The sequence below is a fragment of the Scyliorhinus torazame genome, chromosome 5 (assembly GCF_047496885.1).
Source record: "Scyliorhinus torazame isolate Kashiwa2021f chromosome 5, sScyTor2.1, whole genome shotgun sequence".
In the NCBI taxonomy this organism is placed as follows: domain Eukaryota; kingdom Metazoa; phylum Chordata; class Chondrichthyes; order Carcharhiniformes; family Scyliorhinidae; genus Scyliorhinus; species Scyliorhinus torazame.
Genome location: NC_092711.1, coordinates 142,882,163 through 142,909,383, shown reverse-complemented (window position 1 = coordinate 142,909,383; position 27,221 = coordinate 142,882,163). Strand labels below are relative to the sequence as shown.

The 27,221-nt window shown below is 46.9% G+C and overlaps 1 long non-coding RNA gene across 1 annotated transcript in view; it reads left to right on the top strand.

Moving 5' to 3' along the window:
* The window catches only part of LOC140419927 (uncharacterized), a 378,337-nt gene that overhangs the window by 44,254 nt on the left and 306,862 nt on the right, over positions 1–27,221 (top strand). The window lies entirely within an intron of this gene.

The window sequence follows — 27,221 nt, the reverse complement described above, 5'->3', positions numbered from 1 at the left end:
CGCACAGACAGCAACCCAAGCTGGGAATCGAACCTGGTACCCTGGAGCTGTGAAGTAACTATGCTAACCACTATGCTACCAGACTGCCTCTAAAAAATGTGTTCTGCCTCTAAAAATGTGCAGTAAGAAGTTTTACAACACCAGGTTAAAGTCCAACAGGTTTGTTTCGATGTCACTAGCTTTCGGAGCGCTGCTCCTTCCTCAGGTGAATGAAGAGGTATGTTCCAGAAACATATATATAGACAGATTCAAAGATGCCAGACAATGCTTGGAATACGAGCATTAGCAGGTGATTAAATCTTTACAGATCCAGAGATGGGGTAACCCCAGGTTAAAGAGGTGTGAATTGTGTCAAGCCAGGACAGTTGGTAGGATTTCGCAGGCCAGATGGTGGGGGATGAATGTAATGTGACATGAATCCCAGGTCCCAGACTTCTTACTGTGCTCATCCCAGTCCAACGCCGGCATCTCCACATCTAAAAATGTGGTTAACATACAGACTCGATTCCCTTTCGTCCCCTTCAATTGCTGCAAATCACCAATTGAAGGTCAGAATAAGAAAATGAATGGAAAGGAGAGAAAATAAAGTATTTTACTCACAGATGTTGGAGACAGAAGGAGGTTTCAGTCTGTGTGAAGGTCAATCTTTGTTCAAAAAAACCGCGCTCTGATTGGCTGGAGGACCAGAGTCCTTCCGGTTCTCCAATATTTTCATTGTTTTCAGGCTGCCGGCAACCAATGGGCAACGATATCACGTGGCGCTGGAAGAACTTTTGATTTTGGAACGCGGACAATTTGGCCAATGGGATTAGCACTATCCTGCACATGCGCAGCTGCCCCTCATGCAGTCCCGGGCTGTCCGCCCGTGCGGCGGATAGAGCGGTTTACCCATCGTGCGGCATTGTGGGAGGCCCGTCCGCCATTGCTCACCCGGAGCCCAGTCTCCTGAGATTGGAATGAATAGCGTCACTCTGACACAACGTACACATGAGTGGTCACTGGATTTGATTGTGACGCCCCCCTTAGCAAAACAGTTTCTTAACTTCAGGTGTAAAGATTTAGATACCTAGATGGCATATTGGGAAGGGCAATGGGTGAATATGAAACTGAACCCGAGAGTCACCACCTTTAGGGGAGGAGAATTGGGGAAAAGCAAGATAACATAGTGGGATGAATTAGTGTCACAATCAATAGGGAGTGTGTGGGTGACAGAGATTTATTGGTTAAGAGGGAGAAGGTTTCTGCTCTTGTTGCTGCTGTTCAGGACCAAACCTTATTCATTTGAAAGGTTGGGGCTCGTTTTTGCTGATGTTAGAGACCACTGTAACTGGGCTGTAGTTTAATGCTCTGGATTTAAGTCCAATGAACCAGATTTGCGTTGAATTCCCTGTATCATGTCCTTGATGTGGGATAGTTGGAACTTTGATTTGCTGGGTTAACAGTGTATCTTTAAGAACTGCTGTTTGTGATCTCTCCTTATTCATTCAGGGACTCCCAGGTCGGACAATCCCGCTGCCAGCAGGGGCGGCGCATATACAACTGGTGCAGCGGGACAGAGAATCCCACCCATGGTTTTCCTTTTAAGGTTTCAGAGGCAAATGATCAAAATATTATCAAGAAAAAGGCAACTTATTCATCTCATCTACAAGTCCCTGAATCTCACTGGAGTATAGGTGGACACCAGATTGTTACATTCCAGTTAACTAAATTAAAGGTTAATTAAAGGTTTTCATAAAATATCCATTACAAAATGAGAAAGAAAAAAGAACCCAACAGGATTAAGTACAAAACACAATCTAAAAAAAGCAACCCCCCAACCCCCCCCCCCTCCCCCCCCCCCCCGTACCTGAATAATAAATTAACATTAACACCCCGACTTCAGACAACAGGTGTATACACTCCCTCAGACCCTTCCAGTGTAAATAACATAAACAAAAATAAAGTAACCCCCCCCCCCGAGCTGCTGCTGCCATTGACCAATGTCTAGCGTTCTGCCAGAAAGTCTAAGAACGGTTGCCACCGCCTAAAGAACCCTTGTACCGACCTTCTCAAGGCGAATTTCACCCTCTCCAATTTAATGAACCCTGCCATATCGCTGATCCAGGATTCCACGCTTGGGGGCCTCGTATCTTTCCACTGAAGGAGAATCCTTCGGCGGGCTACCAGGGACGCAAAGGCCAGAATTATGGCCTCTTTCGCCTCCTGCACTCCCGGCTCCTCTCCCACCCCAAATATTGCGAGCCCCCAGCCCGGTTTGACCCTGGGTCCTACCACCCTCGACACCGCCCTCGCTACGCCCTTCCAAAATTCCTCCAGCGCTGGGCATGCCCAGAACATATGGGTGTGATTTGCTGGGCTCCCTGAGCACCTAACACACCTGTCCTCACCCCCAAAGAACCTGCTCATCCTTGTCCCGGTCATGTGTGCCCTGTGCAGCAGCTTAAACTGTATGAGGCTGAGCCTCGCGCATGAAGAGGAAGAGTTCACCCTCCCTAGGGCATCTGCCCACGTCCCCTCTTCGATCTCCTCTCCCAACTCCTCCCCCCACTTACCTTTCAACTCCACCACCGAGGCCTCCTCCTCCTCCTGCATCACCTGGTAAGTTTCCGAGATCTTCCCCACTCCCCCCCCCCCCCCCCCCCCCCGAGAGCACACTGTGTGAGGGAGAATATTTTTACACAGCGAGTGGTAATGACCTGGAACTCTCTGCCCAAGGGGGTGGAGGAATTGGAGATAACGACCAATTTCAAAATGAAATTGATGGGCACTGGAAGGAAATAAACTTGCAGGGGAACGGGGACATCGAGGGGGAATGGGACTGACTGGATTGTTCTACAGTCAGCATGGACTCCAGTTACTGAATAGACCTTGTTGAAGGTAACTTTGTGACATTGAACCTGAATCTGTGCAGCTGTTGATCAAAACGAACAACTTTTTCATCAAATATTTCTGACTCTTGACCAATGGGAAAAGTGTTACCAGCTTCCCCACAACAAATTGAAGCAATCAGCTTGAAGCCTCTTCTAACGATGAACTAAAACTTGTATCAAACAGGGTGTCCGGGAATAGCTGGTAATCTGACCCCTTCCTGACCTTAATACCAGTTTTTTTTATTCTTAAAGCTACAGTACAGTATTCGACACTTAAAGAGACATGCCACTGAAGACATTTCATCACCGAGCTTACGTACAGTACAATTTATTAATTACATAAACGTGTTAATGAGGTGATGTCTAACTGATCCTGATGGCTGACTCCAGCTATTCTCCATGGAATCACCCCTCTTTTTAGTTACTACAATGTACTGACATCACCAAACCCAAACACATAGAGCTTCCATACTCATCGATCCCCAAACAGGCTGAATGTGCCCCGGTGCCCAAAGTGGGGAGTCACAGGAACAGGGTACAGAGGAGCCAAAGAGAACCCAGTTGGGTCCAGAACATTGTGAACATCCTTTTACTCTGGTTGTCTTTGATCCTCAAGCCATTGTCTGCTTTTTTTAAACCATGTTCGGTTTCATTAATAAACTTGTATCAGGAAAAATATTTGATTTTTCTGGACTTTTCATGATTAGATTGATGCACTTTAAGGAAAGTGGGTGAGAGGGGTTGACAGGCTCTTCAACAGAAAGTGAGTCCCTCAGGCAAAGTAGCCTGAGGGGGAGATGAGATTTTATTTTATTTTTTGACACAGCGAGTTGCTCTGATCTGCCTGAAAGCAGATTCAATTGTATATTACCAAAGAGTAAATACTTGAAAAGGAAGAATTTGCAGGGCTGTGGGGAAAGGGCAGAGCAGTTGGATGAATCAGAGAATCCTTTTAAAGAGATAGCAGGGGCACGATGGGCTGAATGGTCTCCTCCTGCAGCCTGTGAATCTGAGCCTCCTGTTTTTGTGCAGGTTAAAAGGGACAGATTTCATTGCAGCCTCTTTCCTGTATATGTTTTTAAAGGGACAAGTTTCTCTTCAGCTCTGAGTGACTGATATAACAATTGGTTGGAGACCCATTTCCCAGTCAGTCCTCCAGCACCTTCCTGTCTCTCTATTAGTGCGATGCCCATGGCAGTTTCCCAATTGGTGCGCAGGCCCCGTTATTCTCAGCTAAATCGGGCAGGAGATACAGAAGTCTGAGAACACCCACGGACAGACTCTAAAACAGCTTCTTTCCTGCTGTTGCCAGATTCCTAAATGACCCTCTGACTGACCTCATTAACACTATACCCTGTATGCTTCATCCGATGCCAGTGCTTATGTAGTTACATTGTATATCTTGTGTTGCCCTATTATGTTTTTTGTTTCTTCCCGTTTCTTCCCATGTACTTAATGATCTGTTGAGCTGCTCGCAGAAAAATACTTTTCATTGTACCTCAGTACACGTGACAATAAACAAATCCAATCCAATCCAATTCAGCCCACAGCTCCGTCTCCTGCCTGTCATTGACATGAGCAATAGACACAGAGAAGTGCCCGAGGCTCAAATGGGAAGTTAAAACTTGTGTCTCTAAATCAACACTTCAACATTTGTCATGCTATTTATACTGGGGGGTTTATTATTAGATTTAGGCACTGGAGGCAAAGGGTGGGGGATTTAAAACGTAACTTTCCCTTTCTAACTTTGTATTGTTTATCGTGTGATCCGTGACTCAGTAAGCAGCTCTCTCACCTCTGAGTCAGAAGGTTGTGGGACCAAATCCCAGTCAGGGACCTGTGGACAAAAAACAGTTCCAACATTCCTCGTCCCAGCACCGAGGGAGTGCTGCACTGTCAGAACAGCCTTCTTTCAAATAAGATGTTAAACTGATGCCCCGTCTGCCCCTCTCAGGTGGGTGTAAAGGTTCCTACAGCCACTATTTTGAAGAAGAGCAGGGGAGTTATCGCTGGTGTCCCGGTCAATATTTATCCTCAATCAAAATCACTAAAAACAGATCATCTGCTCATTGTCACATTGCTGTGTGTGGGATCTTGCTTTGTGTAATTTGGCTGCTGTGTTTCCTACATTACAACAGTGACTACACTTCAAAAGTACTTCATTGGCTGTAAAGCACTTTGGGACATCCTGTGGTTGTGAAAGGTGCTATACAAATTTGTTTTAAATTGAAGGTTTATGTTACCTGATGTTATCTGGAACTCAATTGATTTCAGCCACTCCCAACTTACCATTTAATAAATTCACTTTGGTTCAGACCAGACTTTAACCAATTAAGACAAAGGCAGAATTCTCTGGATAGCAAATTTAAAAATAAGTTTATTAAATCAAAAATGTTTACTGAATAACTTTAAGACATTGACTTTTACAACTTCAAGTGGGTGATCAGTCTGTAGAAGCGTAACCCTCTCTGGCTCCTTCTTTGACAGTAATTTCCTTGGAACTCGGCCTCGTGAGTCTTCAGTACTTGGCCAGCAAGGAAGACCTTCAGAACCTCTACTTTTATCCCAAAAGTGACCAATACCTCACATCAGAGTTGGGTCTGTTGTAATATGATCATTGGTCAATTTGGACAATAGATTAATTTAATTGGATCCCCAATTGCTGACACCACCTCTCATTATCTTAGACAGGAATACAATAGAACTGTTTCAGACTATCCCTTTATCTGATTCTATACAATCCCGTATTCAGACAGATTCAAATGTTGAGGCTAATCAGAGCTTGAAGGTCTCTCTTGTCAGTACATTTATCCTCATTGCACTTTCTTTATACACAGCAATTAACCTTTGACATTTTTACAGCAAATGAGAATGAGGGCATGATCTAATGGCCACGATGCGCAAGGCACGATTCCAAGTGCGCCAGTTAGATCGCAGGAGAGTCTGAAATTGGGCACAAGCGCCAATTGGTTCCCGATCTAACCGGCCTATTCCCATTGGCCGGATTAAGGACGATTTCCATCCCATTAACGGGAAGGACCCCCTATCTCAAGGCCGCCCTTGATTTAAGCGACTCCCCAGTTGGTCACATGGACGCCGATTAGTATTGGCCCTCACAGACAAGGACCAGGCGTCATGGTACCCGAGGGGTTCCCAGGCCATTGGAGCCCCCCCCCCCCGAGTGGTCAGGGATAGGGCAGGGTGGTCCCCCGGTCCAGCCCCTGGAACGTGTGCACCTTGGCACTGCCAGACTGGCACTGCAAACCTGGGTATTTCACACTCTGCCCATTCACGAAGATCACTCATAAAGACTGAGTCTTGATTTTGTGCAACAACCATATCTTTCTTTCCATTTCAAATCCCCTGTGAAAAGCCAAACACAGCATATCATGAAAGTATTAGATTTAAAACAGAACGAGTTGTTGGGATTCACTGCCTGACAAAGGTGCAGGAAGTAAATTCAACTATAACTTTAACAAGGGAACTGGACAGATTCTGTAGAAAAAGAAACTTGCCGGGCGATGGGATTAATTAGATAGTTCATTCAAAGAGCTAGCATGGGAACGGTGGACAGAATGGCCTCTTTCTGGGCTCTCTGAGATTCATTTGCATTTGAAGAAAGTGGGAAATACCTGGAAGCCACTTCCTGAGATGCGGGTAGAAGCAGAGATGTTGGACTGTTTCCAAAGGGAAATTGGATGGGCTTTTGAGGGAAATAAACTGACAGGAATATGGGGATAGAACGGGGCATCTACAGAGATCGACAAGTTGTAATTCTTTGAATTCTCTACCCCAGAGGGCTGTGGGAGCTCAGTCATTGAGTGTGTTTAAAGCAGAGACTGACAGATTTCTAAATCCCAATAACACAAATGGATATGGGGATAGGGTGGGGGAAAAGGCATTGAAGTGGATGGTCAGCCATGATCGTGTTGAATGGTGGAGCAGGCTCGACGGGCTGAATGGCCAACTCCTGCTCAGATGTTCCAATGATAAGCAGGAAAGTAAATTGTGATGAGGACATAAGGAGGTTAAAAAGGTATATTTTAAATGAGTGGAATAAGATCTGCCAAATGGAGAACGTGGGAAAATGTGTAATTGTCCATGTTGGCCTGAAGAATAAAAAAGCTTATTATCTAAATGGTGAGAGATTGCAGAGATCTGAGATTCAGGGGGATCTGGGTGTCCAAGAGCATGACTCACAAAAGGTGAGTATACAGGTACAGCAAGTAATTAGGAAAGCTAATAGAATGTTATTGTTTATTGTGAGGGGAATTGAATACAAAAGTAGGGAGGTTATGCTTCAGTTATACAGGACATTGGTGAGACCACATCTGGAGCACTATGTACAGTATTGCTCTCATTTAAGGAATGATGTCAATGTGTTGGAAGCAGTTCAGAGAAGGTTTACTGGACTCATATCTGGAATTGGAGGCTGGTCTTATGAGGAATGATTGGACACGCTCGGCTTGTGTCCGACGAAATTTAGGTGACTTGATTGAAGTGTATAAGATCCTGAGGGGCCTTGACAGGGTGGATGTGGAAAGGATGTTTCCTCTCGTGGGAGGATCTAGAAATTGGAGTCATTTTAAAAGTAACAACTTGCCCATTTATGGCAGAGGGTTTGGAGTCTTTGGAACTCTCTTTCTCAAAGAGCAAGTGGAAGCAGACTTTGAATATTTTGAAGGCAGGCTGGTTAGATTCTTGAAAAGCAAGGGGGTGAAAGGTTATCGGGTGGGTAGGTGGGAATAAGACCATACTAAGACCAGACGGAATAGGAACAGGAGTAGGCCATTTGGCCTTTCCAGCCTGGTCCATCTTTCCATTGGATCACAGCTGATCTGACATTTCACACGTTCACTTTCCTGCCCTTTCCCTGTAATTCTCGGTTACCTCCATGATCAAGAATCTATCTCAGCCTTAAATATACACAAGGACTCTGTTCCCTCAACTCTCACTGTTCCAAAGACTCAGAAGAATTTCCTCCTCATCTCAGTCTTAAATTGAAATCTCTTTATTCTGAGACGATGCTCTCTGGTCCTAGATTCTCCCATGAGGGGAAACATCCTCTCAGCATTTACCCGGTGAAGCTCCTTCAGAATCCTGCATGTTTCAATGAGATCACCTCTCATTGTTCTAAATTTCAATGAGTAGAGTCCCAACCTGTTTAACTTTTGCTCCTCAGACACCTCCATACCTGGGATCATCCTTGTGAACCTTCTCTAAACCTCCTCCAATGAAATAATATATTTCGTGACATAAGGGGACCAAAACTGCTCTCAGTTCTCCAGATGTGGTCTCACCAGCATCTTGTACAGCTGCAGCAAGATTTCCCGACTCTTATACTCCAACCCCCTTGGAATCAGGGCCAACATTCCATTAGCCTTCCTGATTACCTGCTGCACCTGTCTGTGAGCTTTCTGTGTTTCGTGCACAAGTTCCCCAAGTCCCTTTGTGTTGCAGCTTTCTGCAGTTTTTCTCCATTTAAATAATACTGTTCTTTTGTTCTCCCTTCCAAAATGAACTTCAGATTTTCCCACATTATGCTCCATGTGGCAACTTTTTGTCCACTTGCTTAACCTCTCAATCTCTTTGCAAACTGTTTGTACCCCCTCGCAACTTGCCTTTCCACCTATTTTTGTGTTGTCTGCAAATTTGGGCACAGTACGTTCGCTTCCTTCCTCCAAGTCATTCATATACATTGTACACAGTTGTGGTCCCAGGACTGATCCCTGTGGAACCCCACTGGTTACAGGTCACCAACCTGAAAAAGAACCCCTTTTCCCCACTCGCTGTTTCCTGCTCATTAGCCAATTCTCTATCCATGCCAACACCATGGGTTCTTATTTCATGACTTAACGTTTTGTGAGGTACCTTGTGAAAGGCCTTCTGGAAGTTTAAATACAACACATCTACTGGTCCCCCTCTATCCACTCTGGTTGAAACTTCCTCGAAACACTCTGATAAATTAGTCAGACACGGTTTCCCTTTCACAAAGCCATGCTGACTCTGCTTGATTAGATAATGATTTTCTCAATGTGCTCCTACTACTTCCTAATAATTGATTCCAACATTTTTTTCAACAATAAATGTTAGTCTAATTGTCCTATAGTGTCTCATTTTTTTCCTCCCTCCCATTCTGAATCAGGGGTTGTCACATTGGCTGTTTTCCAATCCTCTGGTACTTCTCCAGAATCCAAGGATTTTTGGAAAATTACAATCAATGCATCCACTATCTCTGTAGACATTTCTTTTAGGATCCTAGGATGCAGCCATCCAGGGGACTTACCTTATCCCCATTAGTTTGTCCAATGCAACTTCTCCAGTGATGGTATTCAATTGTTCCCTCCGTATTCTTTAGTATTAATGGGATATTCGATTTATCTTCCACCATAAAGACTGACGCAAAATATCTGTTTAACTCCTCTGCCATTTCCTTGTTCTCCATAACTGACACAGTGGCATGGAGGCACAGTGGTTAGTACTGTTGCTTCACAGCTCCAGGGACCCTGGTTCAATTCTCGGTTTGGGTCACTGTCTGTGCGGAGTCTGCACGTTCTCTCCGTGTCTGTGTGAGTTTCCTCCGGGTGCTTCCGTTTCCTCCCACAAGTCCCAAAAGACGTGCTTGTTCGGTGAATCAGACATTCTGAATTCTCCCTTTGTGCACCCGAACAGGTGCCAGAGTGTGGCGACTAGGGGCTTTTCACAGTAACTTCATTACAGTGTTAATGTAAGCCTACTTGTGAAAATAATAAAGATGATTGTAATAAAGAATATTATTACGCTCTCCCAAGATTTATTTTCTAAGGAGCCTCTTTGGAGTTAAGGTTTCAATCAGATCAGCCGGGAACTTATTGAATGGTGGAGCAGGCTCGAGGGGCTGAGTGGCCTACTCCTGCTCCTAATTCGTATGTTATCACATCCTTTATAATAGATTGTAGCATTTTCCCTCCTACTGATGTCAGGCTAATGGGTCTGTGGTTCCCTGTTTTCTCTCACCCTCCTTTAATAGTGGGGTTACATTTACCACCTTCCAATCTGCAGGAACCATTCCAGAATCTATAGAATTTTGAAAGTTGTTCATCAATGTATCCACTATCACTACGGCCACCTCTTTCAACACTCTGGGATGTAGAGCAGCAGCTTTTGGGGATTTATTAACTTTCAATCACCTTAATTTCTCCAGTGCTGCTTTTTCACTAATACTAATCTCTTGCAGTTCCTCGTGCTCACTAGTCCCTTGGTTCTCTCGTGTTTTTAGGACAATTTCTGTATCTTCCTCAGTGAATACAGACACACATTGTTTAGTTTCTCTGCCATTTCCTTATTCCCCATTATAAACTCTCCTGTCTCTGCCTGGAATGGACCCACATTGGTCTTTGCTAATCTTTTCCTTTTCACATTCCTATAGGAGCTTTTCCAGTTCTCCCCAGTTTGTTCTCATATTCTATTTTTTCTTTAGCAGTTTCTTGGTCCTTTGCTTAAGTTCCCAATCCTCAGGCTCACTACTATTTGGGCCACTTTATGAGTCTCCTCCATTGATCTAATGGAATCTTTAACTTTTCTTGTCAGCCACGATGTCTTCACTTTTGAGGTTTAATTTTTGCTTCTTAAAGGAATCTATATTTTATGTAAATAAAATGCGAGTGGTTGCCTGTCTATTGTCTATCGTCATACAAAGAACAACAAAGAACAAAGGACAGTACAGCACAGGAACAGGCCCTTCGGCCCACCAAGCCTGCTCGGATCATGATGTCTGACTAAACTAAAACCTTCTGCGCTTCCAGGGTCTGTATCCGTCTATTCCCATCCTATTCATGTATTCGTCAAGATGCCTTTTAAACGTCACTATCGTACATGCTTCCACCACCTCCTCCCGCAGCGAGTTCAAGGCATTCAACACCCTCTGTGTAAAAAAAAACCTCCCTTGCACATCTCCTCTAAACTTTGCCCCTGGCAGCTGAAACCTATGGCACCTGGTAATTGACTTTTCCAACCTGGCAAAAAGCATCTGACTATCCACTCTGTCCATGCTACTCGTAATTTTGTAAACTTTTATCAGGTTGTCCCTCAACCTCCGTCGCTTGAGAGAAAACAATCCAAATTTACCCAACCTCTCCTCATAGCTAATACCCTCCAAGCCAGGAAACATTCTGGTAAACCTCCTCTGTACGCTCTCCAAAGCCTCCACATCCTTTAGGTAATGTGGTGACCAGAATTGTGGGCAATATTCCACGTGTGGCCTAACTAAGGTTCTGTACAGCTGCAGCATGACTTGCCAATTTTTATACTCAATGCCCCGACCAATGAAGACAAGCATGCCGTCTGCCTTCTTAGCTCCTTATCCACCTGCGTTGCCACTTTCAGTGATATGTTTATTGTAATTTCCCAATCTACCACAGACAACTTGCCCCTCAGACCGTGACAGTTTCCTTCTGCGAGAAACACCCAGATAATTTAGACAAAAGAACCCTGTAACCACCATAGCCCATCTTCATGGCAACGTGGCTGCTTTGGGAACTAAATATCTTCCAACGTGCAAACACCTTTTCATTCTGTGCTCCTCGTCAAACTTGGAACCAGGTAATCGCAACGAGGCTCAAAAATGGTCAGCCCACCGGAGGCAGAGGTGTTAGACCGGCCAGTCCAGCAGAAAGAAACCCTCCAATCATCACCATTCACCAGATGTCAGAATGAACAAAATGCAGCCCTGGATGTCAGTGAGAGCAGAAACAGTAACAACGGAGCCAACATCTGTAATTTATTGTGAACTTGTTGGAGTCACAATAGGTGTGATGAATCACCAAACCCCTCCCCACATTGAGAGCAGATGAATGGTCTCTCCCCAGAATTAACTCGGTAGTGTCTCCGCAGTTGGGACCGATCATTGAATGTCTCCCCTGCTCAGAGCAGGTGAATGGCCTCTTCCAGGTGTGAACTCGCTCGTGTTCCCGCAGGGTGTATGGATAATCTGAATCCCTTCTCTCACTAAGATCAGGTTAACGCCTTCTCCCCTGTGTGAACTCGCTGGTGTCTCCGCAGGGTGGATAACCAAGTGAATCTCTTCTCACACTGAGAGCAGGTGAACGGTCTCTCCTCAGTGTGAACTCGCTCATGTGCCAGCAGGTTCGATGAAGTAGTGAATCCCTTCTCACATTGAGAGCAGGTGAACGGCCTCTCCCCAGTGTGAACTCGCTTATGTATCCACAGGTTGGATAACTGAGCGAATCTCTTCTCACACTGAGAGCAGATGAACGGTCTCTCCCCAGTGTGAACTCGCTGGTGTGCCAGCAGGCTGGATAAGTGAGTGAATCCCTTCTCACATTGAGAGCAGGTGAACGGCCTCTCCTCAGTGTGAACTTGCTGATGTCTCCGCAGGCTGGATAACTGAGTGAATCTCTTCCCACACTGAGAGCAGGTGAACGGCCTCTCCCCAGTGTGAACTCGCTGGTGTATCTGCAGGTACGACAAAGTAGTGAATCCCTTCTCACACTGAGAGCAGGTGAATGGCCTCTCCCCAGTGTGAACTCGCTGGTGTATCTGCAGTTCCGATGAAGTCGTGAATCCCTTCTCACACTGAGGGCAGGTGAATGGCCTCTCCTCAGTGTGAACTCGCTCATGTGCCAGCAGGCTCGATGAAGTAGTGAATCCCTTCTCACACTGAGAGCAAGTGAACGGCCTCTCCCCACTGTGAATTCGCTGGTGTGTCAGAAGTCTCGATGAAGTAGTGAATCCCTTTTCACACTGAGAGCAGATGAACGGCCTCTCCCCTGTGTGAACTCGCTGGTGTCTCTGCAGGTCAGATAACCTAGCAAATCTCTTCTCACACTGAGAGCAGGTGAACGGCCTCTCCCCAGTGTGAACTCGCTGGTGTGTCCGCAGGTTCGATGATGTAGTGAATCCCTTCTCACACTGAGAGCAAGTGAACGGCCTCTCCCCACTGTGAATTCGCTGATGTATCCGCAGGCTCAATGATGTAGTGAATCTCTTCTCACACTGAGAGCAGGTGAACGGCCTCTCCCCCGTGTGAATTCGCTGGTGTGACTTCAGGCTGGATAACCGAGTGAATCCCTTTTCACACTGAGAGCAGGTGAACGGCCTCTCCCCAGTGTGAGCTCGCTGGTGTGACTGCAGGGCGGATAACTGAATGAATCCCTTCTCACACTGAGAGCAGGTGAACGGCCTCTCCCCAGTGTGACTGCGCCGATGAGCTTCCAGTGCAGATGGAACCCTGAATCCCTTCCCACAGTCCCCACATTTCCATCGTTTCTCCAGGGTGGGGGTGTCCTCGTGTCTCTCCAGGTTTGTCGATCAGTTGAAGCCTCGTCCACACACAGAACACGTGTACGGTCTCTCCCCGCTGTGAATGGTGTGATGCTTTTTCAGGCTGTGTAACTGGTTAAAGCTCTTTCCACAGTCACTGATCTGGAACACTCTCACTCGGGTGTGTGTCTCTCGGGGCTTTTCCAGTCACACTGATGTTTTGAAGCGGACAGAAAAGACAAACATTTCTCCTTCTAGATTCAAAGTCCGGTGATGTTCAGTTCCAAGGAATTGAGAGACTCAGTCAGATTGAGATGTGATGTTTGAGATTTCTGTCTGTAATTCCTCCTCTTCTAATATCCTGTAAAAACAATTTACAAAAGTTACTTTTCTTCTCCTCATTTTGGAGAAGGTATCCTGAGGGTAACGACAGTCTGGCCGTGGGGTTAATCCTCCGGGTCCTCAGTCTTATTGAGGAATGTCCCCTTGGATCTATTGTGGTGGTGATTCTTTTGTATTTTTGTTATTACGGGAGGGTTTATGTGTTGTTGACTTTATCCTACTCTGGTACAGACGGGGCTTTTATCTGTGAAAGGAGCTGTTTGGGGAGACTTTGGTGCCTCTGGTGTAAAGTGAGTTGGAGGAGGGGGTAATGGCGCACGCCCGATTGTGGTGTGAAAATCTGTTCCTGTCTCTCTGTCGCCTAACTAATGGCGGCAGTTAATCTGCAAATTTTCTCAGGGAATGTACGGGGCATCCATCACCCTGTCAGAAGGGAAAAAGATCGTCTCCTTTCTTAAGGAGAAAGTCGACATAGCTTTATTACAGGAAACCCATCTGGATTATGAGGAACACTTTAAATTGAGGCGGGATTGGTTGGGGCAGTTTTTTTCACCTCTTTTTCATCGAGTAGCAGGGTTGTGGCAATGCTTATTATACACTATCCAAGCAGTCAGGGTAACTCTGCCGATTACAATGTGCATGTCAATTTCCTTTGTGCCGGTCCCCCCATCTCCTGTCCCTCCCCTCCGCCCCCTTCACTCGTCGTTGCTGGGTCCTTTCCTGGGCCCTTCACTGTACAATGGGAGTTCTGTTATTTACAAGTGGACGGTGCCCTCCCTTTCCCCCCATTGATGGGCCTCCCCCCTTCCGCCCCACGCACTCCCTGTCCTGTTTTAAACCTTCCCTTGGGGGTTTCTCTTCTTGTGTTTTTGTTCTGTGCTCTCTGGTCTCTGTGTCAGTTAGTTTCTGGCCCCCCCTCCACACATCCCTTTCCTGCCTGCTCCCTGTGATCCCGTTGGCTCCCGTACGCCCACCTCCCTCCCCAGTGTTTCATTGGCCGCTGGCTTCAAACAGGTCCTGGAACAAGTTGGTGAATGGTCTCCACACTTTGTGGGAACCATCCTCTGACCCTCAGACGGTGAGCTTGATCTTCTCCAGGTGGAGAAATTCCGATAAGTCTGCCAGCCAGTCTGCAGCCTTTAAATAGGCTGTGCAGAATTCGACAAGTCTGGGGCATACCCAGAACATGTGGGCATGGTTTGCTGGGCCCCGCTGGCACCATTCACATTTGTCCTCCATCTCCGGGAAGAACCTGCTCATTCAGGTTCGTGTCAGGTGTGCTCTGTGCACAACATTCAGCTGCATGAAGCTTAGCCTTGCGTAGGAGAAGGTGGAATTGGTCCCGTTCAGTGCTTCGCTCCAGAGTCCCCACCCTATTTCCCTCCCTCGCTCTTCCTCCCATTTTTCCTGGGTTTGGTCAAGTAAGGAGCGTATCCTTATTAAGAGTTGTCCGTACAGGTCCCCACAGTTTCCATTCCCCAGACTGTCTGCGTCCAGTAACCCCTCTTGCATTGTGCTTCTCAGGGTTCCTGGGTGTGCTGGTGTCTCCTTGTGGAGAAAGTTTTTGACCTGGAGCTCATCCCTGTTTGGTAGGTCCCGTCTCTCCGTCAGCTCCTCTAAGGTCGCTAGTTTATTTCCCGTGTAAAAGTCCCTGACCATCAGTGTTCCCCCGTCCTGTCTCCATCTCTTGAAGGTGGTGTCGAGAATGGCTGGTGCAAATCTGGTTGCCGCAGATGGGGGCCATGATGGACACATCGGTCAGACTGAAATGCTGCCACATCTGGTTCCAGGTTCTCAGGGTAGCTACCACCACTGGACCGGTGCTGGCGGGGATGGGAGTGTTGCCGTGACGAGGGCCCGGAGGGTCATTCCTGTACATGAGGTCTCGTCCATCCTCACCCATTCCATGTTTGGATCCTTTACCCATCTCCTCACTCTTTCGGCCGTGGCTGCCCAGTGATAGTATTGCAAGTTCGGGAGGTGGAGGCCTCCCATGTTTCTTCTCCATTGTAGTACTGTTTTAGGGGTTCCTGGATTGCCCTCCACACAAAGGCCATAATCACCTTATCTATTGAATGGAAAAAGGCCTTGGGGATGTAGATCGGTAAGGATCGAAACAGGAAGAGGAACCTGGGCAGTACGTTCATCTTGATCGTCTGCATCCTCCCCGCCAGGGAAAGCAGGGATCCATCCCATCTCTGTGGGTCGTTTTTGACTTCCTCCGCCAGACTGGTCAGCTTCCACTTGTGGATCCGTGTCCACTCGTGGGAAACCTGGATCTCCAGGTCGCGGAATTTGTTTTGGGCTATTTTAACTGGGAGGCCCTCCACTCTGCCCCTCCCCCTCTCTGCCTCACCGGGAAATCTTTGTTTTTGCCCAGGTTGAGTTTGTAGCCCAAGAAGATTCCGAATTCTCTCCGGGAGAAGGGAGGGAGGGGGGTCCTTGGAGGTGTGCAGTCCCCGGTAGAAGGCCTCGAATGCTTGGTTGACCTTTTTTGGTTGGGCTACGGGACGGCTATGGTTGGGCAGCACGGTAGCACAGTGGTCAACAATTCTGCTTCACAGCGCCAGGGTACCAGGTTCGATTCCCGGTTTGGGTCACTGTCTGTGTGGAGTCTGCACGTTCTCCCCTTGTCTGCAAGGGTTTCCTCCGGGAGCTCCGGTTTCCTCCCACAAGTCCCGAAAGCCATACTGTTAGGTGAATTGGATATTCTGAATTCTCCCTCAGTGTACCCGAACAGGCGCCGGAGTGTGGCGACTAGGGGATTTTCACAATAACTTAATTGCAGTGTTAATGTAAGCCTACATGTGACAATAATAAAGATTATTATTATACCAGTCTGCCTCTGTTATCCTTTACCTGGGCTATTTCCCTCGTGGCTGCCTTCTTTCTCAGCTGGTGAACCAGCAGGCGGCTAGCCCTCTCCGTGCTCATAAAAGGTCCCCCGTGTCTGGCGGAGTTGGTCACTGCCTTCCTGGTGGATAGCAGGTGAAAATTCTTTTGCAGCTTCTTCCTCTCCAGCAGAAGCTCTATGGTCAGAGCCTCGGAGTATCGTCTGTCAACCTCCAGAATGGAGTCGATCAGTTGCTGCCTAACCGCTCTCTCTTCCCTGTCTCTCCAAGCCTTTTGGTGATTATTTCTCCCCTAATCACAGCCTTCAGTGCCTCCCAGAACGTGGAAGGTGAGATTTCCCCGTTCTGGTTGTTAGTGATGTACTTGCCGATGGCCGGTGATGTTTTCTGGCAGAAGACCTTGTCGGCCAAGAGCGTCGTGTCCAACCTCCATGTGGGGCATTGGGTTTGTCCCGTCTCCAACCTCACATCCATGTAATGTGGAGTGTGGTCTGAGATTACAATCATGGATTCTTCCACTCTGACTATTTCTGGAGGCACCGATTTCCCCACAACAAAGAAGCCGATGTGAGTGTAGACCTTGTGTACTGGTGAGAAGAACGGGAATTCCTTCTCATCTGGGTGTAAGAATCGCCAGGGATCCACTGCCCCCTCCTACTCCATGAATCGCCAGGGATCCACTGCCCCCATCTGCTCCATGAACCGCCAGGGATCCACTGCCCCCGTCTGCTCCATGAATCGCCAGGGATCCACTGCCCCCATCTGCTCCATGAACCGCCAGGGATCCACTGCCCCCATCTGCTCCATGAACCGCCAGGGATCCACTGCCCCTCATCTGCTCCATGAACGTTCCCAGTTCCCTCGCCGTGCCTGTCATTTTCCGTGTTCTGGGATTGATCTGTCAGTCAATGGATACTGTAAACAGTTGTGAAGTTCCCCCTCTCATGATCAGACCGCATCCCCCCTTGTCTATCTCCCGCCCACCCCACCAGATCTCCCCCCCCCCTTCTATCTTCCCCCCACCCCACCCCACCCCACCGTATCCCGCTCCTCTATCTGCCCCCCCCCCTCCCAGATGATCTCTTCCCAGTGGGAGATGTGCCGCGGTCCCGCTCTCTCCCATACTCCCTGGTATTAGCTTTCCCGCTGGTGTGTGGCCCCCCCACCCAGGATCGATCTGACTCCCTCCTACTCTCGCTCTGCTTGTGTCCCTGCTGTCTCCTCCTCACCCTCTCCTGCGCTCTGCTGCCCTCGCCCCCTCCCTCCTATGAGCTGGCTCCCCTGTTCATTGTGAGGTGACGCAGTCGGAGCGACCTGTGAGCCCTGTCGATCTCTGGCGGTTTGGGGAAGCTGTCCCTCCCAATCAGGTTGCCCAGCGTTTGGGCCACGTAGTCGATTGGGTCCCTGCCCTCGATCCCCTCTGGCAGGCCCACTATCCGACTGTTCTGCCTCCTTGACCGATTCTACTGGTCCACAACCTTTTCCAGCTCTCGAACTGTGCCCCCCTGCGCTTCCAATTTCCTCCACATGCCATTGAGCACCTTCTGCATGGCGGCTAGCACCTCCGCCAGCTTGACCGTCACGCTTAACTCAGCCTTAATGTCACCCTTCATTGCGTTTAGTTCCTTGGTCCGGAGCATCCTCCATCCATCGCCTGGTCGGGGGGAGGGGTTGCTTGTTTTCTGGGTCGCCGGTCTCCCTCTCTCGGGAAGACTGGAGACCACTCACCTCGTGGGGACTCCGACCCGCTTGCTCGCCGCTTCTGTCCCTGGTTCGCATCTGCTGTTCCTTAATCCACCTGCTGACCTGTTCTGAACATCGTCGCTCTTCCTTCCACAGCTGTATATAAGATTTCCCAATGTTATTATGGCGGCACATGATTTAAGTGCAAAACTATTGCATTTTCTAATCCGATTTAAACCTTGATAAAATCTGGGCTTGAATAAAAGACGCCTTTTTGTATTTCTTTCAGTTCCTGTGTGAATACTGTACTCTCCGCAGATTGACGGGCAGCAGTTTACATGTATTCAACAAGGTTGAAGTTTCTTTATAAAAATCAACTCTGAATCTCCAGAAATGATTTACACAGAGGGTAGTGGGTGTCTGGAACTCGCTGCCGGAGGAGGTGGTGGAAGCAGGGACGATAGTGACGTTTAAGGGGCATCTTGACAAATAGATGAATAGGATGGGAATAGAGGGATACGGACCTCGGAAGTGTCAACAATTTTAGATGGGCAGAATGGTCGGCGCAGGCTTGGAGGGCCGAAGGGCCTGTTCCTGTGCTGTACTTTTCTTTGTTCTTTGTCGCAGTTTCTGTGACCCTGCAGCCTTTCGAGCTGTTGCTTCCTAGCATTTTGTTGTCCGCACTATTGCTGAGGGTGAGGGGATGGGTGAGTCTGATTTTGCGGCTAAATTCGGCTGACAGTGCCTATTATTCTGTTGTATGGAAGAGAGCCACCTGATGTGCGACTACTCAGCACATCCCCGTCACAAGTTCCCTCTCTTTTGAATGTTGACTTGAAACTGTGATCTTATGTTTTGGCGATAAGGCTTGCCACCTTATCTGCCCACACAAACGATTAAACCAACCTATCCACCCCCATAAAGAACAATTTCAGAAAAAAGACCATTAGGCATGGAGATAAAAATAAAAACCACAGCAAAATGTTCATCTTAACCAGCTGTACCCGATTATGGATAGATTTAGTGACTTCTCTGGTGAGAAGATGAATTTTACTGAGTCAGAGGTCATGCTGGTGGGGGGAGGGTGGTGTTGAAGTGTAAGCCCCCTCCTCTTGCTAAGTTTCCAATCAGGTGCTCCCCTCTTGGGATTTAAATGTCTGGGAATGTCAATGACCCCTCTTTCAGACAGCTATATGGGGCCACCTTTCCACAGCTGATGGTGACTATTAGGTGGGACCTTGCCCGGTGGTCGGCTCTTCCGATTTCATGGCGAGGGAGGATCGCCTTAATTAAAATGAATGTGCTGCTCAGAATGTTGTACCCTCTGCAAATGCTGCTGATACTGCTGTCAACCAGAGTCATTAAGGAAATTAATGGAATGATTAGAACATTTATCTACAACAAAAAGAAACCTCACCTCAAGTTTGTTAAGGAGCTAAGGGAGGTTGTGTCTCCCGAATATCAGGCTTTATCAATTGGCCTCTCATCTTAGGTTCACACGGAATTTGGTTAGGATAGACCCAACATCCATCAGGCTCGATATGGAAGCAGGCCAATCAGTTCTCCCTCGATCCAAAACTGGCATAGACTGATTACGGAATGTATCCCATTGCAATTTTTAATGTCTACTTCATTCTAAGTCTGATGCATGTTAAATAATGAGACCCCTATCTCAAATACATGTGCTCCAATCTGGCTGACTTGCTCCTCCAGGACTTTCCATCAGTGAATTCAATTCAACTGAGCCCAGAGTAAGGCACAGTGGTTAGCACTGCTGCCGCACAGAGCCAGGGTCGCAGGTTCGATTCCTTGAGTGGCTGTCTGTGTGGCGATGCGCTTTCTCCCCGTGTGTGCGTGGTTTCCTCCCACAGTCCAAAAATGTGCAGGTTAAGTGGATTGGTCATGCTAAATTACCTCTTAGTGTCCAAAGGTGTTAGGTTAGGTGGGTTGACGATAATCAATACACCGGATTATGGGGATAGGGTGGGGAGTCTGCCTCTGTGAGTGATTTTTCTGAGGGTCAGTGCAGACTTATGATTTCTAGCCGGACAAATAAATGTGTCAAGCTCTGGGAGCAAAGAATGTCAATCTCTTTCAGAGAGACCTGGGCCAAGCTTTCCAGGGTCTGCACCCTCCCTGGATTCACTTCCTTTCCGTTCAGTTGCTGCAAGTGACCAATTGAAGGTCAGCATGAGAAAAGAAATGGAAAGGGGGAGAAAGGAAAGTGTTTTACTCACAGATGTTGGAGACAGGCGGAGATTTCATCGAACTTCCGCTTTGTAACGTCACGAGAACCCTGTGAATCAGCCAATAAGAATCACTGTGACGTTTTGGGGTCTCAGTGCGCAGGCTCGGCACGCGGACACGGGAGCCCCACCCCCACCAGTTTCCCTCCTGTACCTCCTCGAGACAAAGGTTTCCAAGAAACCGGCTGACGGCTCCAGCCAGAACGAGAAGCAGCTCGGTGAGCTCCCCCTGGCCCCGGACTGCGCATGTCCCAAGGAAGAGGGGAAGTTGCACAGGTGCAGGGGAGAGCCCGCCTCCTGACCTTCCTTCTGAGGTTTAGACCATTGGAAAGAGTTGTGGAACCGGAAGGACTCTCGTCTTCTAGCCAATCAGCGCGCGGGCTTTGTGTGAATGATTGAGCTTCACACAGACTGAAACCTCCTCCTGTCTCCTGCCAACTTCTTTTACAGGATGTTTAAAGAGGAGGATTTACAGACAGAAATCTCAAACCAGACATCATGTCAGCATCTGCCAAAGACATTCAGATTCACAGAGCCTGAATGTCATTGGTCTTTGAGTCTCGAGGGAGAAATGTTTGTTTTGACTACTTCAAAAGATTTTAATCATCAGTGTGACTGAAAGAGCACTGAGACACACACCGAAGTGAGAGTGTTCCAGTTAACTGACTGTGGAAATAACTTAACAGCCTGAAAAAAACATCACACCATTCATAGCAGGGAGAGACCATACGTGTTCTGTGTGTGTGAGTCAAGCCGTCAACTGATTGCCAGACCTGGCGAGTCACGTAAACACCTGCCGAATGGAGAAACCATGGAAATGTGGGGACTGTGGGAAGGGATACAAAGCCCCATCTGAGCTGGAAAGTCATCGACGCAGCCAGACTGGGGTGAGGCCGTTCACCTGCCCAGAGTGTGGGAAGGGATTTGCTCGGTTACTTAACCTTGTTACACCAGCGAACTCACACCCGGGAGAGGCCATTCACCTGTTTTGAGTGTGGGAAAGGATTCACTAAGTCATCCAACCTGAAGTTACACCAGAGAGTTCGCACTGGAGAGAGGCCATACACCTGCTCTCAGTGTGCGAAGGGATTCATTGAGTCATCCACTCCACAGAACCATCAGCAAATTCACACCAGGGAAAAGCCGTTCTCCTGCTCTGAGTGTGGGAAGGGATTCACTCCGCCATTCCACCTACAGACACATCAGCGAATTCACAATGGGGAGCGGCCTTTTACTTGCTCTGCGTGTGGGAAGGGATTAGCTCAGTTATCCAACCTGCTGTCACACCAGTGGGTTCACAGTGGGGAGAGGCCTTTCACATGTTCCATGTGTGGGAAAGGATTCATTGATTCATCCACTCTGCAGAGACACCAGAGAGTTCACACCGGGGAGAGGCCGTTCACCTGCTCTGAGTGTGGGAAGGGATTCGCTCAGTCTTACCACCTGCAGGCTCACCAGCGAATTCACACCGGGGAGCGGCCTTTTACCTGCCCCGCGTGTGGGAAGGGATTCACTCAGTCATCCCATCTGCAGACACACCAGTGAGTTCACAGTGGAGCGAGGCCGTTCACCTGTTCTGTGTGTGGGATGGGATTTATTTGTTCATCTGAGCTGCTGAGACACCGGGGCAGTCACACTGATTAGAGACATTTTCGATGCTCTGACTGTGGTGTTAATTGTATCTGTTGGGTTTCAGTATCCACAGTATTGATTGGATGGTTACTTGAGCAAATATAAAGAGCCATTCTTCTTGCCCGGTGGGCACTGCGGGGGTTGGGCTGCATCATTGACTCACAAGATAACATTTTAGTTTCAAGTTTTATAACTTTACTTTGGTAATTTGATTTTTGTTTCACTGCCCAGTCAATGTTATTGTTTGTTTTAAAGGCGCAGAAAGAGACGCTGACTGACATCAGGTGGTGTCAGGTGGTGTATAAATGGAACATTTCACTCTGAAAAAATCCACACCAAATAGAGATTGAGTCCACCCTAAGGCTGGATTATTAATGGAGGTTCGAGGTGAAGAAAAATACGCCACCACTTATAAAGGGGGAGATCAGGAATCAAAACCTCCATTCTGTTTACTGACCAGTAGAGAGAGGAGAAATCAGGGCTGTTTAAATTAATTCCCCTCCTTTCTGTAACAAGAAACACTGACTGACATGGAGTGGAGTGGGGTCAGGAGGCATCTACCTGTAATGTTTCACGCTGTGAATAAATGCATACCAAGTACAGATTGGCTCCAGTTTCTTCCTTCACCATAAAGCTCTCAGGATTATAACATGGGAACACAGAACGCTTGCCGGATGGTGAAGGTTGAAAAATAGTAGTTCAGACAGAATCCCACAATCGGAGAGCATGGGTCGGAGAGCATGGGCCGGAGAGTGGAGCTGAGTCCACAAAGATCAGCCATGATCTCATTGAATGGCGGAGCAGGCTCGGGGGGCCAGGTGGCCTACTCCTGTTCCTAGTTCTTATGTTCTAATCCCAGTGGTTTTTGTGAGAAATAACTGAAGCAAGTGGAAATTGTCAGGGTCTGATTACTCGCCGATGTTCTCGGAATCTGAGCCACACGACCAGTGGAAGAATGAAGTGGAGATGTGGACACGGCTTACGTCCCCACCAAGGAGGAAACAAGGTCTGGCCTCGGCATTCTCACTTCCTAATAAAAGGCAAATCAGAAGCAAAGTATTCTGGGAGCTGGGCTCCCGTCAGTTGGATCCTGATTAAAGTTTGGATTTTCCATTAGGGTTTCATTGATGAGGTTTACAAGAAAGATGATCTATTGGATGTCTATGATCATGACTGATTATCAAGTTCAATACCCTGAGCCTTCCCTCCATATCCACTGATCCCTTTAGCCCCAAGAGCTGTATCTAATTCCTTTTTGAAATTACACAACGTTTGGGCCTCAACTATTTTCTGTGATCGTGAATTGCAAAGATTCACCACTCTCTGGGTGAAGAAATTACCCCTCACCTCAGTCCTAAAAGGTCTTATCCTCCCCTTATCCTCCAATTATGACCCATAGTTCTGGACTCGCCCACCATCGGGAACGTTCTTTCTGAATCTACCCTGTCTAATCCTGTTAGAGTTTTGTAAGTTTCGATGAGATCCCCTCTCACTCTTCTAAACTCCAATGAATAGAATCGGCCTGGTAAACCTTCCCCTCCATAGCAATAACATCCTCAGATAAGGAAACCAAAACTGCACACAATACCCCAGGTGTGGCCTCACCAGTGCCCGAAACAATTGCAATAAAACATTTCTAATCCTATACTCAAATCCTGTTGCTATGACGGCCAACATACATTTGCCTTCTTTACTGCTTGCTGTAGCTGCGCGCTTACTTTCAATAACTGATGTATGAGGTCACCAAGGTCTTGCTGAGCATTCACCTCTTTCAATTAACATCCATTCAAATAATAATCTGCCCTTCCTATTTTTGCTACTAAAGCAGATAAACTCACATTTATCTACATTATACTGCACATATCATGCACATGCCCACTTACTCAGTCTGTCCAAATCCCACTGAAGCATCTCTGCATCTTCCTCACAGCTCACCCTCCCATCCAACTTTGTACCATCTTCAAATTTGGAGATAATACATTTAGTTCCCTCGTCCAAATCATTAATATATAATGTGGACAGTTGGGGTCTTTGCACAGATCCCTGCGGTACCCCGTTGTCACTGCCTGCCAATCAGAAAAAGACCCATTTATTCCAACGTTTTGCTTCCTGTTTTCTATCCATCTCAAAACACTACCCGTAATCCCCTGTGCTTTAACTTTACACAGTAATCTGCCATGTGACACCTTGTCAAAGGCCTTCTGAAAGGTCAGCATGATGTGATCCAGTGATGAGTGTGTTGACACAGACTCATTCAACTGTGCAGTGCTAGACAGTGGCTGCACCTCAACAGTATGTGGATCAGATTGTTGGAAATGTTAACCAGATTCACCTCATGGTGAAGATCGACACAAGGTTCAGGAGTATAAAATTCTTCTTGTTTCAGTTTTGTGATATCAACACATTGAAGTCATTAAAAAGAGTGGGGGTTCCATGCAGCATAGCTGGAGTCAGTCACTTTATCGGGACTGTAGTCTCTGGTGAGATATCCTTTATGTGGGGTAAACCTTCCAAAAAAATGCACAAATACAACTGGATAGGGAGCAAAACAAAGCAATTGGTTTACAATTCAGTGGATGTGTAGTTCACTCAATCAGGACATTATTGTATCCCCTGAACAATACCTGATGTTTCTAATCAGAGTGTTTGAGAAGGATTAATGGCATCGGGTGATACGAATCAGAGAGAAACAGCATTAAATACACATTGGTCATTCCTCCATTGTCCAATGAAATTCACTCACCTTCCAGCTCTCTGCTGAGTTCCACGTCCAGTTTAAGATGAAAAATGTCACTTTTCACCTGGTTTCTGAGAGTTTGCTACTTCCAGTCAATCCAGTCAAAGGTCCGAGTGCAACTGAACATTCCTCGTTGTTCTGCACAGGTGAATCTCAGTCTTCAAAACAGACTCTGCTGATTTCAGATTTGAACTTTATTGTCCCTTTTCTCTCAGAGGTTTGTGCAACTTTGGTCCTCTCTGCCTCAGAAGGTAGAGGCAGGTTCATTAAATATTTTTTAGGAGGTAGCTAGATATTTATTAGGCATGAGAATCAAAGGTCATTGGGTAGTACCAGGTCAGCCATGATCTCAATGAAAAGTGGAACAGGCTCGAGGGGCTGAATGGCCTATTTCTGCTCCTATCTCACACGTCCTCAGCTTTCAACTCAACAAAAAACATCTTCGTTAATTCCATAGTTAACTTGTCTCTCCCTCTCTTCGTTACCTGTTGTCGTACAGTCATATAGACAGACTGGGATTGTTTCTGCTGGAGTTTAGGAGAGTGAGGGGTTGATCTGATTGAAGTAAATAAGATCCTGAACGGTATTGACAAAGTGGACGTGGAAAGGATGTTTCCTCTTGTGTGTCTGTCCTGAAATAGGGGGCATTGTTTTAAAATTAGGGGGTCACCCTTTTAGGACTTGGCCAAGAATTTTTGTCCCTCAGAGGGATGTGTGACTTTGGAACGCTCTGCCGCTGAAGACGGGTCACTGAATATTTTTAACAAGAGGTAGATAGATTCTTGTTAGGTAAGAGAATCAAATGTTACAGGGGAAATGTGGAGCTTGAAGTACAATCGGATCAGTCATAATTTTATCAAATGGCGGAGCAGGCTTGAGGGGCCGAATGGCCGGCTGCTGTTCCTAATTCATAGTCTCAGATTAAAGTTCATTTTCCAGCCTTAAACATTTAAAATTGGCTTTTTTAAAAAAAATTTAGAGTACCCAATTCATTTTTTCCAATTAAGGGGCAATTTAGCGTGGCCAATCCACCTAACCTGCACATCTTTGGGTTGTGGGATTAAAACCCACACAGACATGGGGAGAATGTGCAAACTCCACACGGACAGTGACCCAGAGCTGGGATCGAACCTGGGACCTCGGCGCCACGGCGCCACAGTCCCAGTGCTAACCACTTAGCCACATGCCGCCCTTAAATTCTCTTTTTGAGATAAGTTCAAAATGGCTTCGTTTTGAACCAAGAACTGGTTCTTTATTTGGCCAAGATCTTCCTTGGGCCACTTTAAGAACATCATCCAGATGCTGTTTCTGCTCAAGCAGAAAGGTTTGATATTCTCGTTTGGTCTGAGCTTTAAACAATTCTCAATCTGTCAGTTTCTCCTGATCCCATTTAGATCGGATTCCATTGAATTATTTCTGAGGAACATCAACAGCCTCTTCGTTTTGGATCTTGCATTTTCTTTCTGATACTTTGAATCTTCCACACATTTCACCAATCAGTTTACACCAATCGTTCTGAGGTTGTGACTGGTCTTTTGATCTCAGTCCAGTGGATTGGATTTTTTTCAGCTGTATCCTGTATCTCACTAACAGGACCATTTAGTTCAGTGTTAATGGTCATTAACCCTTTCTGCTCATTCTGAGATCTGGATGGTAGGATGCTATTAAAATGAATGTCTTGTTTTTTTGCACAAGTAAAATCAAACAGCCAAGTACTTTGTAAACCATGTCTGGGCAGCAACTAAGAGAGCAGAAGGAACAGGAAAGATTAGGGAACAGGCTGTTCTTTGACTATTAAATGTCTCAATTGCAGAGCGCTGTGAGCCAGGAAGCAGGCTGGTCACAGATGAGGTGTTGAAGAAACAAGTAAGAGAGAGAGTGAGGGGAAGCCGTCCCCAGGGAAACAGCTCAGCTACAGATGAAGTGCTGAAGACAAAAGGCCAGTTTGTGCAAAAGATCATTTTCTTTGCTAAACCGAAGACCATTCCCAAGTCCTGGTCACTTAGGCCGTACCGTGTGGTAGTTACTGGCTAGATTTGACCAATGGATTTATGGTTGTTGTTTGGTAAAAGGAGGGGTCTCGGTAGAGTTGAGGATTATGTGGGAAATAGATGCCTTTGTGTTCCCCGTCTTTGAGAGACTAAGTGCTTACTGTTAATGTGCCGAAGTATAAGATTGTTCTTTGTAATGTTTCATTATCTTTCATCTACTTTACTGAAGACTTTTATTGTTGTTTAATGAAAGAGGGTTGAGTTCTCACTGTTTCCACAGACCTTTCTCACTAGTATCCAAAAAGACAAGCCACCACACAAACCAGTGTTTCAGGTGAAATGAAAATGAAATGAAAATCGCTTATTGTCACAAGGAGGCTTCAATGAAGTTACTGTGAAAATCCCCTAGCCGCCACCTGTTCGGGGAGGCTGGTACTGGAATTGAACCTTGCTGCTGGCCTGCTTGGTCTGCTTTAAAAGCCAGTGATTTAGCCCAGTGTGCTAAACCAGCCCCTAGTTGGAACACTCTCCCACTTCCACGGGGTTTCGGATCAGCTTTCAGTCCTTTCTGTGCTGGTGTTTGATTTGGAAATTCTGAAAAACCTTCC